Source organism: Cryptomeria japonica, chromosome 11 (assembly GCF_030272615.1).
Source record: "Cryptomeria japonica chromosome 11, Sugi_1.0, whole genome shotgun sequence".
NCBI lineage: Eukaryota > Viridiplantae > Streptophyta > Pinopsida > Cupressales > Cupressaceae > Cryptomeria > Cryptomeria japonica.
Window position 1 is genome coordinate 115,122,660 of NC_081415.1, and position 11,147 is coordinate 115,133,806.

Consider the following 11,147-nt stretch of genomic DNA (forward strand, 5'->3'; position numbering starts at 1 on the left):
ATAGAAACACTATCATGAATTATTGTGTCTTTATTATAGTGCAACATTTTCATCATTGAGCCTTATTATTCACCAATAAAATCTTGTACTCTAGGATATGAAAAACCAAGGTGTAAATAATATCCCATTGTAGAAACAAACACATAGCAGATCAGGAGTGAATCCCTCCATTCTAGTGTTATAGTACTAAGGGTTGAGGTATGTGTGATAGTCACAAGTATAGATATCCTTGACTTTCATTTTTGCATAGGATACTTGTTGATTGAATGTACCAACACATACAACCAAAATAATTTTGCCCCAAAACTTCATCGAATGACACCACAAATAGAAAACAAAGAAAAAGGATCATGAACCCTCCTGACTCCTCTAGTCACTTATGGACATCGTCGAGTAGCATAGGAACATGACCCATCATAAAGCAATTAAGATAAGACTAATTAGGATAAAATTTGACATCCATATTGATCTGTGTCATTGTTTTGATTTCTTGATGTGATGATTGATTATTAATGTCTATTTTTAGACATTGAATACTCTGTGTAAGACTAATCTGTCTAGTTTTGAGTGTATCCTCCCCTGGTTAAGACAAATTGATGTTGGATCGATAGGGTTAGATGAATTGATTGAAAGGACATTTTATCAGTTTGATTGCAAACTTTGATAGCAGTTTGCCTGTCGTTGAGTTGTTGAATGCTTTTTGGATATCTTCTTAAGCGTTTGTTCTTCATGAGATAGTTTATCACATGGAGTTTTTGACTTTTGTGATTTTTTAGGACTTTCTTTAGGACATTTTTTTTTTTAATGATTTTTTTAGGACATTATGTGAATTTTTTAAATTTTTTCAGGACATTTTATGATATTTTCTGGATTTTCAGGATATTTTATGATATTTTTGGATTTATTTAGGACTTTATATGATTTTTTTGGATTTTTTTAGATGATCAAGTATTTGCCCCTATTCAAGACTAGGGGGATAATGAAAGGACAGGGTAACAAGTGCACTATGATAGGGTCCAGGATTGAAGATGATGCATTCCAAGCTAGAGTGGGAACCCCTTTGTTTTTATTATGTGTTGGACTGACTAACTTGATCATCACTAGATGACAAGATATTGCATGTCTTCTCAGATTGAAAATCAATATCTAAAGAAAGTAATATCAGAATAGACAACTAAGAAAAATAATGGCCTTACAAATAAAATGTAGAAGTCTCCATTCACACAATAGTGATGAGTGAAAATGCCATATTATCTGGCACCATCCAAATAAGTGTTCTTGAACATTTCAAAGATAGAGATGCAATCCATGCTTAGAATCTCTAGAAAACTCAACTGAACACATCTAATGACTAAGATGTGTGCTCAAAAGTAAAGAAGAGTCCCAAATTGGATCAAGGTACTAGTCTTTGATTACCTGTATGTGTCAAAGTGTGTCCATTCTAACTCATATGATTATTGTAATCCTTAGAATCTAGCATGATTAGCTACCTGAGTTATCCTGACTCCAAAAGCATCCTAGATAGGGCCTCACTATCAGTAAGCATCTGTAGCCCCAATGAGTTTATCACTGTAACCTCACAAATATTTCTTCATTGTCAACTAGGCATCTATAGCCCCGATGGAGTTACTCACCTATTTCCAAAGCCAAGTCTTTTGATTTTTCCTTTTCAGTCCATATTTAGTTTTCTTTTCTCAATTTTCTTTTTTTTTCTTGTTCTTTCTTTTTGATCTTTTAATATTATTTTTCTTTTCTCATTTTTTTTTCATACATTGGCTTGTAAGAAATGAATCTCACATGGGTTAGAGAATTACAATGACACTGAAACAAGATTTTAGATTTTTCACTAGCCACATCTTCAACTAAGAAACCACAATAACCTAGACAAAACCATTAAGTGTGTAAGATGTAGTAATCGAAAGATGTTGGTATTGAAATACAATAAGTGATCTTCTTCCAAGATGAGTACAAATCCTAACCGTAGGATATTATTAAAGAGGTTCAACCTCAGATTCCAAAGCATTTCATGAATGGATATCTAGGAAATGGACTAAACATAAAATTGAGCATATGTAAGTGGATGCAAAATGACACAAATGCCTTCTTTATAAATGAATAATCTTACTTAGGACACCTATGAATATGCAAATCTACTAATGCTAAAGACTTAATGCAAACTAAGACTAGTACAACTAAATTACACAAACTCTACTGTAGTATTTCTTTGAGTGCATGTTGTTAACTGGATCAAGTAATGGTTTGCCTTTAGTTGTTGCTAATTGATATGCACCATTATCAAAAAATCCTATGATTACATAAGTCCCCAACCAGTTTCCTTCAAATTTGTGTAGCCTTTGTCTTTCTACAAGATTTCTTTTAATTTTTACTTAGAACCAAGTCTCCAATTTTGAAGAATTAAGCTCTTACCCTCTTATTGTAACTTCTCCTTAGGTGGTTTTAATATACTTGCAAATGACTAAGGACACTTTGTTTTTTCTCATCAAGCATTTCCATTTCTTGCAATCTAGCCGCCTTGTAATCCTCCTCTGAAATCACCTACTATAGTGAGACCTGAAGGGATGGTAATTCAACCTTGATAGGGAGAAGAGATTCCAATCTAAGCACTAGGGAATAGGGAGTGGCACCTAAAATGGTATGAACACAAGCTCGGTAAGCCCAAAGAGCAGGGTTCAACTATAAATGCCAATCACGACCAACTTCATTAACAAATTTCTTGAGGATCTTCATAATTTTTTAATTAGTTTCCTCTACTTGACCATTACTTTATGGGTAGTAAGGAGTGACAAAATGATATTGGATGTGAAATTCATCACAGAGCTCACGCATTTCCTATTTCTTGAAAGGGAGACCATTATCTTTGACTATAGTTTATGGATTCCATATCGGCATATGATGTAATTAAGAAGGAACTTTGCTATTTGTTTATTAGTTATGTAAGTGGAATTGCTTCCACCCACTTAATAAAGTATTATGTAGAAGCTAAGATAAACTTATGTCCATATGAAGAAGTAGGGTTGATCTTCTCTACAAGGTTGAGTCCCCATTATGAAAAGGGCCATGGTGATGTTATAGGTTGAAGATCTTGTGTGGGCACACAAATAAGATCACCATGAATTTGACACTATCGACACTTCTAAACATATTTGTATGTGTCCTTTTCCATGGTTGGCTAGTAATATCTACTATGTATGACTTTATTAGCTAGAGCAAGACCACTGGAGTGAGATCTATAGATTCCTTCATGTACCTCCCTCAAAGCCACTTGTGCTTCTTGTACATCAAGAAATCGAAGAAGAGTCCTAACGAGACTTTTTTGGTATAAGGTATCAATTATGATGATATATCTAGAGGCTTGTCAAGTCAAGGTCTTTCATTGTTTGTGGGAAAGGTCTGGGGATAGGTATTGGTCATGCAAGTATGCATAGATGTCTTTGTACCATGGGTAATTAGGGCCAATTATTACACACACATTTAGATTGGGAAACTTCATAAGCCAAAACCATCAACTATTTTACTAAAAACTCAAAGTGTATCACATTACTTGGCATATCCAGGAGAGATCTCATCTTGACCATTGCATCAATTTCCTTGTTTTGAGCATGAGAAACTTGTTCAAAGATGATTCTATTAAAATATTGCCTAAAGTCTTTTACCATACAATTCTAAGGCATCAACTTATCATTTTAGTTAATTTATCATGATTAACATGGTTCATTATCAGTTGTGAATCCACATACACATGAAGATCCTTTATTTTCCATTGAACTATTGTTCAGAGTCCTGTGATGAGAGCCCCATATTTTTCCATATTATTTATACAATAAAAATTGATTCTACAGGACTTTGAGATTGCAGCCCCTTGTGTTGTTATAAAGAGTACTCTTTTCCTTGCTCCATGGTTTATGTAATATCCATCGAAGTATAGCTTCCATTCTATCAAGGTAGTTATAGTGAACAATGATTCATTAGGGAAATCAACCAACAATGGGTGATTAGCCTGAAGTGTAGCTTCTGCCAGCTGGTCTACTATGATCTGTCCTTTGATAGCTTTCCTATCCACATACTCAATATCAAACTTGCTAAGGATCATGACCCATTTCCCCAACCTTCCTATCAATGAAACTTTATTTAGGAGATATTTGAGTGGGTCTAAACTTGAAATAAGTTTCGCCTTATGACTTAACACATAGTTTTGTAGTTTTTGAGATACAAAAATCATGACAAGACATGATCGTTCTGTGGGAGTGTAGTTCAACTCGTAGCCCACCAATGTTTTGCTAATATAATATATAGCTCGCTCTCTCCCTTCGTCATAGTGTTGTGCTAAAATTTCTCCAAGAGATGGGTTGGTTGCAAAAGTGTATAGTAATAAGGGCTTTCCTTGTGTTGGCAGTACTAGCATGGGTGGTGATAGCGAGTAATTTTTTAATGCTTGTAAGGCTTTAAAGCATTATTCAATCCATTTAAATGTGACTCCTTTTCTCAAAAGGTGTTGGAAAGGATTGAAATAATCTGCTAGCTATGTGATGAATCTCCTAATGGATTGTAGTTTGCCTTGCAAAATTCATAATTATTTCAAGTTAGAAGGGGAGGGCATCTCAAGAATAGCCTTGACCTTAGTCGAGTCTACTTCAATACTTCTGTTTGACACTATAAACCCAATGAGATTGCCTATTGTTACACCAAATACACACATTTTTGTACTCAATCCCACTTTATATTAGTTCAAGCCTATGAAATATTTGAGCAAGAATTGAAAGGTAGGTCTCTCTAGTTTTGGACTTGGCTGATAAATCATCGACATAATCTTTGTGATATCATGTATCATGACATGTAACAATGTGGTCATGGCTCTTTGGTAAGTTGTTCTTGTGTTTTTATATCCAAATGACATCACATTATAACAATAAGTCCCCCAAGGATAGGTGGAGGTAGTATTGTATTGATCCTCTAGGGCTATCATTATGTGGTTGTATCCTAAAAAGTCATTCATTAATGAGAGGATCTCTACTCATGGTGAGATCTATGATCATGTCTATATTTGGGAGAGGAAAATCATCTTTAGGATAGGCCTTGTTTAGATGTCTAAAATTTGTGCAGATGTAGATGCCTCCATTGGGTTTGGTCACTAGTACAAGGTTTGAAATCCATTCGATATAAGATATGGATCTAATGAAGCCCACATCCAATAATTTTTGTAACTCTACCTTGACTAGCAAGGCTATTTGAGGATGTATTTTTTGTAGCTTCTTCCTGTAGGGTTTAGATCTTGGAAGTAATGATAGGTGATGCAAAATGAATTCAAGATCTAGGTGAGGCATGTTTGCATATGACTAAGCAAATTTTATCTGCCTCTCTTTGAAAAACTTAATTAAGCTTTCCTTTTCTTATGGTTGTAGTGGTTCTGCAAGGTGGGTTTTTCTCACGTTCTCACTATCTCCAATGTTCACTTCTTTTGTTTTTTCTACTAGCAATGAGGATCTCTCTTAATGAATAGGTAAGTTATCAAACCTTCCATCCATTGGCATCTCAAATACATCATTTTTTTTCTCTTTTGCAATGTCAAAGAGTGCTCTTCAGGTTTTTTTTTCGGGACCCTTTATTTTCACTTTTCTTTTCATCTTCCTCTTGATCACCCTGACTAAAAGAGGAGCTAGCTTCCCCAAAATAATCTTCTCTATCAAGATTTATTTCAAAACCATCCATGTGGTCCCCATATGGTAGTCCTTCACAATTTTTTATAAATTAAGTTATCGCTTCAACCATTTTCAAACTAGTCTAAATGGTGTCTAAATGTGGTGTGTCTTGTTGTGCCTAGTCTATGAGGTGACGAAACATTAGGAAAAGGTCATCATAATTATTAGACTAGGAGGTAGTTGTTAAGGTATATGCAAGTGTCAAAGTAGTGTCTCAATGAATTTGGGTCAATCTCTTTATCTTCATAGACAATACCATCATCAATAGGGGTTGGTGATCATAAGACCTTACTATAGCATAAGAATTGCTACTATGAAGGGATTCCCATTCATATTCATGAGAATTAGTCTCAATCTCAATATAGGTCTCCACATTAGATCCTTCTTCAAGGGATTCCCTATCTTATTCAATAGGAGGTAATGGGATCTCAACAATGTTCACTACTAGTGATATACTACTTCAAGTTGTGGAACCGTGTTCTATCTGAGAGGTTGTACTGATTTAGACTTCGATAATGTATACTGATGTTAGTATTCCTATTTCTATAACTAGACTCTTTTGCAAGGGCTACATTCATTTCTTTTGATGGGAGCAAGTGGGAAGGGGGCGTGTACACCACCGATGATAAATTACTTCGTTCAGGAGTTACATTTACTTGTTAAGAATGAGGCAAGGTGGTTGGAGGCATGTTTACTATTACTGGTGCATTATCTCATCTTGTGGAGCCTTGTTCATTTTTTTCATATCCCAAACTCTGATTTCTTGGATTATTTGTGTGAAGGATGGGATCTATGGCTCTTTGGTGTTGTTCTCCCAAACCAGTAGTATTGTCAAAATCATGGTTTTACAGTATTGTGAATCCTTTTTCATATTGATATAAGGGGATCTGTATTGATGGAATGTCTTCTTCATCCTTGTATAACCATTTGTAGATATCCTCCTCCAGTGATTCTTCATTCAATTCTCCCCATATAATAAAGAATGAGGATGGTGTGCACTGGACTATTGCTTTACATTTTCTCCATTCTATATGGTTTGGCAATAGTCTCCCAAAATATTTCAGTGATAGGGGTAGATGCCTAATGCAAAAGAACTCTGAATAAGAATAATCCCCACATCCTTTGGCATTGATGTGAAGTTTCATATTAGGTTTGAATGTAGAGGGTCTTGATGTATCTGATATTCACAAAGAGTCAAGTTGTGAGGTGAGTGGAGCTACCTGAAATATTGGAACCTAGCTATTTGTACTTGCCCTCGGGTTGTTGCAATGTTGGAGTGGATTTGGAACCCCTTGTATGGTGATTTCAATACCATTGTATGGAAATTTGACACATTGATGAAATGCATGTCGTACTTCTTGCATTGTGTGTATCAAAAGGTGACCTAAGATCACGTTGTGGCCGAATTACCGATCTAGAACTTGAAATGATGTGTTTGTCGTCACCGGTCCAACTTTCACTAGTAATGTGATTACTCCTTCTGATGGGCGCTCTTCATCATCAAAAGCCTTGATGGTAATCTATTTTGATGGGTTGATGCTATGTTTAGACTATCCCAAGGCCTTAACCAAATTTAATGTGCATATATTGAAACCGACTCCACCATCTATCAGTACCTTTATGATCTTATGATTGTGAACAAATACTTCAAGGTGCAAAGTATCATTATGTGAATGCAACACGAGGGACAACAACTAAGTTTCCCACCATGGCTTAAATAGTGTTCTTATCGATATTATGGGGTATAGTAGATCCATGTAGGGCTTTGTCTAGGATTGCTTTATGAGTTGGGGAAATAAAAAATAGCTCAAAAATGGATATTTGTGTAGGGATCTTCTTTAGCTAATTGATTACATTATAAGTTCCTACTGGAGGAGGATTGGATGGTGCTCCTTAGAGCGTGACCTTAGAGTGGTGGGTGACTTTTGCACAGTCAAGGTTCTTAGCCTTAACTATAATGGTGGCAAAAGTTTCATCTTGACTAATGTGTTTGATTATGCAATCATAGGAGGCATGGGTATCGTTATCCTTGTTGTCATGTGAACCTAATCTAGAGGCCTTTCCTTTGTCATGATTATTGATGCCCATGAAAGGGGACAATCAAAACCAAGAGCTAAAATGTTAGCTTCAACCAAAATAAACTCAATCCAAATGAACTAAAACCTCTAAATACATACCAAAAGAGATTAAAAAGCATGTAAATGAAGTATAAAACAAGAAAAGAAGAGAGAAGAGACTCCCTAGGATGATCCAATGATTCTCTTTGATAGTTCTCCCTTGTTCTTCTCCTCTCCAAGATCCAACTACTTGCTTGAGTGTAGGTCTCAGTTTAGCATGAAGCCGTGGACGCCAAATGAAGTATTGAAATGCATGAAAATAATGAACTTCTATCACTATGTTAAGGCAAAGAGTAAAATTACTATGAGAAAGATTAAGTGTGAATGCCTATGTAAGTATAATAACAATTCTAAAATGCTTCCTCCTTTTCTTGAGGAATGAGGTTCCTTTTATAGGAAAGATGAGTAAATGGATGGTCAAGATTGATTTGGTTTGTGGAGGGCTAGGATTACATGATCCTCAATCCATGTGACACTCAAACCAAACCCATGTTGACAAGTGTCGATATGAGAGGGCTTGAGAGGGGAGGGAAGAATCATTTAATGCTTGGGAAGACATTAGGGTAACCTCATGTGGTTGGGTTATTGAATAAATGTTTTATCCAATGGTAAAGCTATTACCCAATGGGTAAAGTCTTGTGCAAATTTTACCCATGAAAAGGCCTTGAGCATAGGGAAAAGACCCATGTGGGTTAGTGTGTTGAAGAAAGGAAGGCCTTTAATACTTTGTAAGAGTCTTAAATGAGTGAGATGATGGGTTGGGGTTAATTTATAGGAGAGAAAATGGTTTTAAATGTTTTTGAGAAGTGACTCCTTCCTAATCCTTAGTTTATGAATGTGAAAATCATTAGAATTGGCTTTAGGCTAATTAGAAGGGGTTAGAAGATTCTAGAAGAAAGGTTAGCGAGCAAGTGGGCTTTGTAGGAGAATGCAAGTGGGTGGGGGTAAATAGGAATTTTGAATAAATATAAATTTATTTAAAGGTGTGTGTGTGTGACTTGCATTTAGATAGATATTTAAATAAATATTAATTTATTTAAATGTGAGAAGGGTATTTAATTAAAAGTGAAAGAGGGTTTTTAAATAAATGTTTAATTTATTGAATGTGAGAGGAAAGGGTGAGATTAAATAAATTGATAAATTTATTTAATAGTTGGACTATCGTTAGCAATTTTAATTTAAATAAATTTATGAAATTTATTTAATTAAAATAGTAGAATAGGGGTTGAGTGAATTAATTAAGTGTAAATTTAATTAATAGAGGAATATTAGTACATCAAATAAATATTAAATATTATTTAATTAGTGTACAGATTTATATGTCTACATTTGCCCATTTTTGAGACGGTGCAGTTTATCTTGTCGTTTCAAAGAACAATAGATAGGCATGGAAAAATGCCCCAAGGATGTTATTTTAGTGGATGGTATGCCCCCTCAAGAGATGGGTCGAAAATTTTGAAAAATTGGGTGATCTATCGAAAAATAGAAAGAATTGCAAGGATGGAAAATTAGAAGAATTGGATTAAATGGCAATGAATGGTGATTGAGAAGGTAAGCCAATGAGAACCCTTAGGTCACACAGGAGAGACTATGCAAATGCAGTGTTTTGTGGCGCCTTTGGTTGATGCTATATAATTGATCAATATGGTCTTGGTGCAATTGTTTGGATAGTCGAGTGCAATTGTGTGAATTGCCCCAGTGCTAGTCAAAGTATGATAGTTGATGTCAGTTGTTTTCTCAGACATGACAAGTCCGAGTAATCAAGTCAAAGTGACCTATTACGACTTAGAAAATTGATGTAATTTCTCATGAAGTCAAGGTATATGAGTCAAAGTACCTATTGAGACTTAGACAAATGATGTAATTGTCCATTTAGACTGTGGTTGATAGGTTGACCAATTGATAGTTGGGTATAGGCAACACACCACCTCCTATGAGTGATAGAATGCAATGTGCTTGGCTTGATCAACTTGTGGAACATGATATAGGGTATGTGATGATGGTGATCTGGATGGGGAGGGCTAGGGGGTTAGTTGTAGAGAGAAGGTGTGGAGACCTAGTACCTAGTTCTTTAGCTAGAGGCTATCTTTGAAGAGGATCAAATAGAGTATCAATTGACATGAATGGGTTGTATATCATTATACTCAATCATAGTCTTAGGGATATGCTTCTCATTAGCAATCTCATAGTCAATTCCATTCTTTGCATATGCATGCACACATGATATTTACAAAATATGAATGAACAAATGTATGGGTTATATGCAACATAATGCAATATATATAGGTGAGATGAAACAGGTGATCCATGGTCTTATCCATAATGCTTAATTTCCTCATTGATCATGGTAGTACCAATCTTGGTTGAGGTATTAGAAACCAAGGTTGAGTGTTCCACCTGTAAACGAACATCATGGACAAGGAAGGTTCCCCTCCATTTTGGTTCATATACATATGGTTGAGGTATATGTTGTAGTCATTAAGCCAATGTGATCCATGACTTTGTATTTTTGCATAGGATCTTGTAGCTTAGTGAGCTTCCCATGTAGACACCATCAGTATTTGCCCCAGAACTTCATTGGAACAATTCATAGACAAAAAACAAAGAAAAAGATATCATGAACCATACTGGCCACTCTAATCAATTGTGGATATCATGGAGTAGCATAGGAACCTGATATAAAAGTAGTAATCTGACCAAATTCCCATCAACCAAACAACATCTTCTTGTCAAAGAAATATGTCATCATGTCTTATTTTTAGAAAAGATGTATCCTTTTTAAGACAATCTTGTGTACATGTTGCTCAGATGTTTGACTATTTTTTGAGTTTGTATTTGGTCATATTTTAGGTAGCTCAAATGTTGTTGTTGTGTCTGTCTTGATGTTTATGTACAAGGAACAATTTATTGCAATGTTTTTGAGTGATTTTGATATTTTTTTGATGTTTTTGGGTTTTCTATTTTTGAATGTTTTTACTATTTCTTCAGGACATTTTCCGAATGTTTTTGGTTTTTCTGAGATTTTACAAATATTTTTGGTCGTTATTTTAGTACATTTGTTGAATGTTTTTGGTCTTTTTAAGATTTTACAAATGTTTTTGGTTGTTATTTTGGGATAGTTTCTAAATGAGTAACTCAACAAATCACTAATTTTGAGAATCCACTCCCATCATATAGGTTAAAAATTTGCCCCCAATTAGGTGTCAGTGTGAAAGCATGATGTGGGGCACATGATGTAATAACCATAATTATAGATCAATAACAAGCCATGGTAGATATTGATGTATGAGTAGATGCAATGGGAGTGATTGCA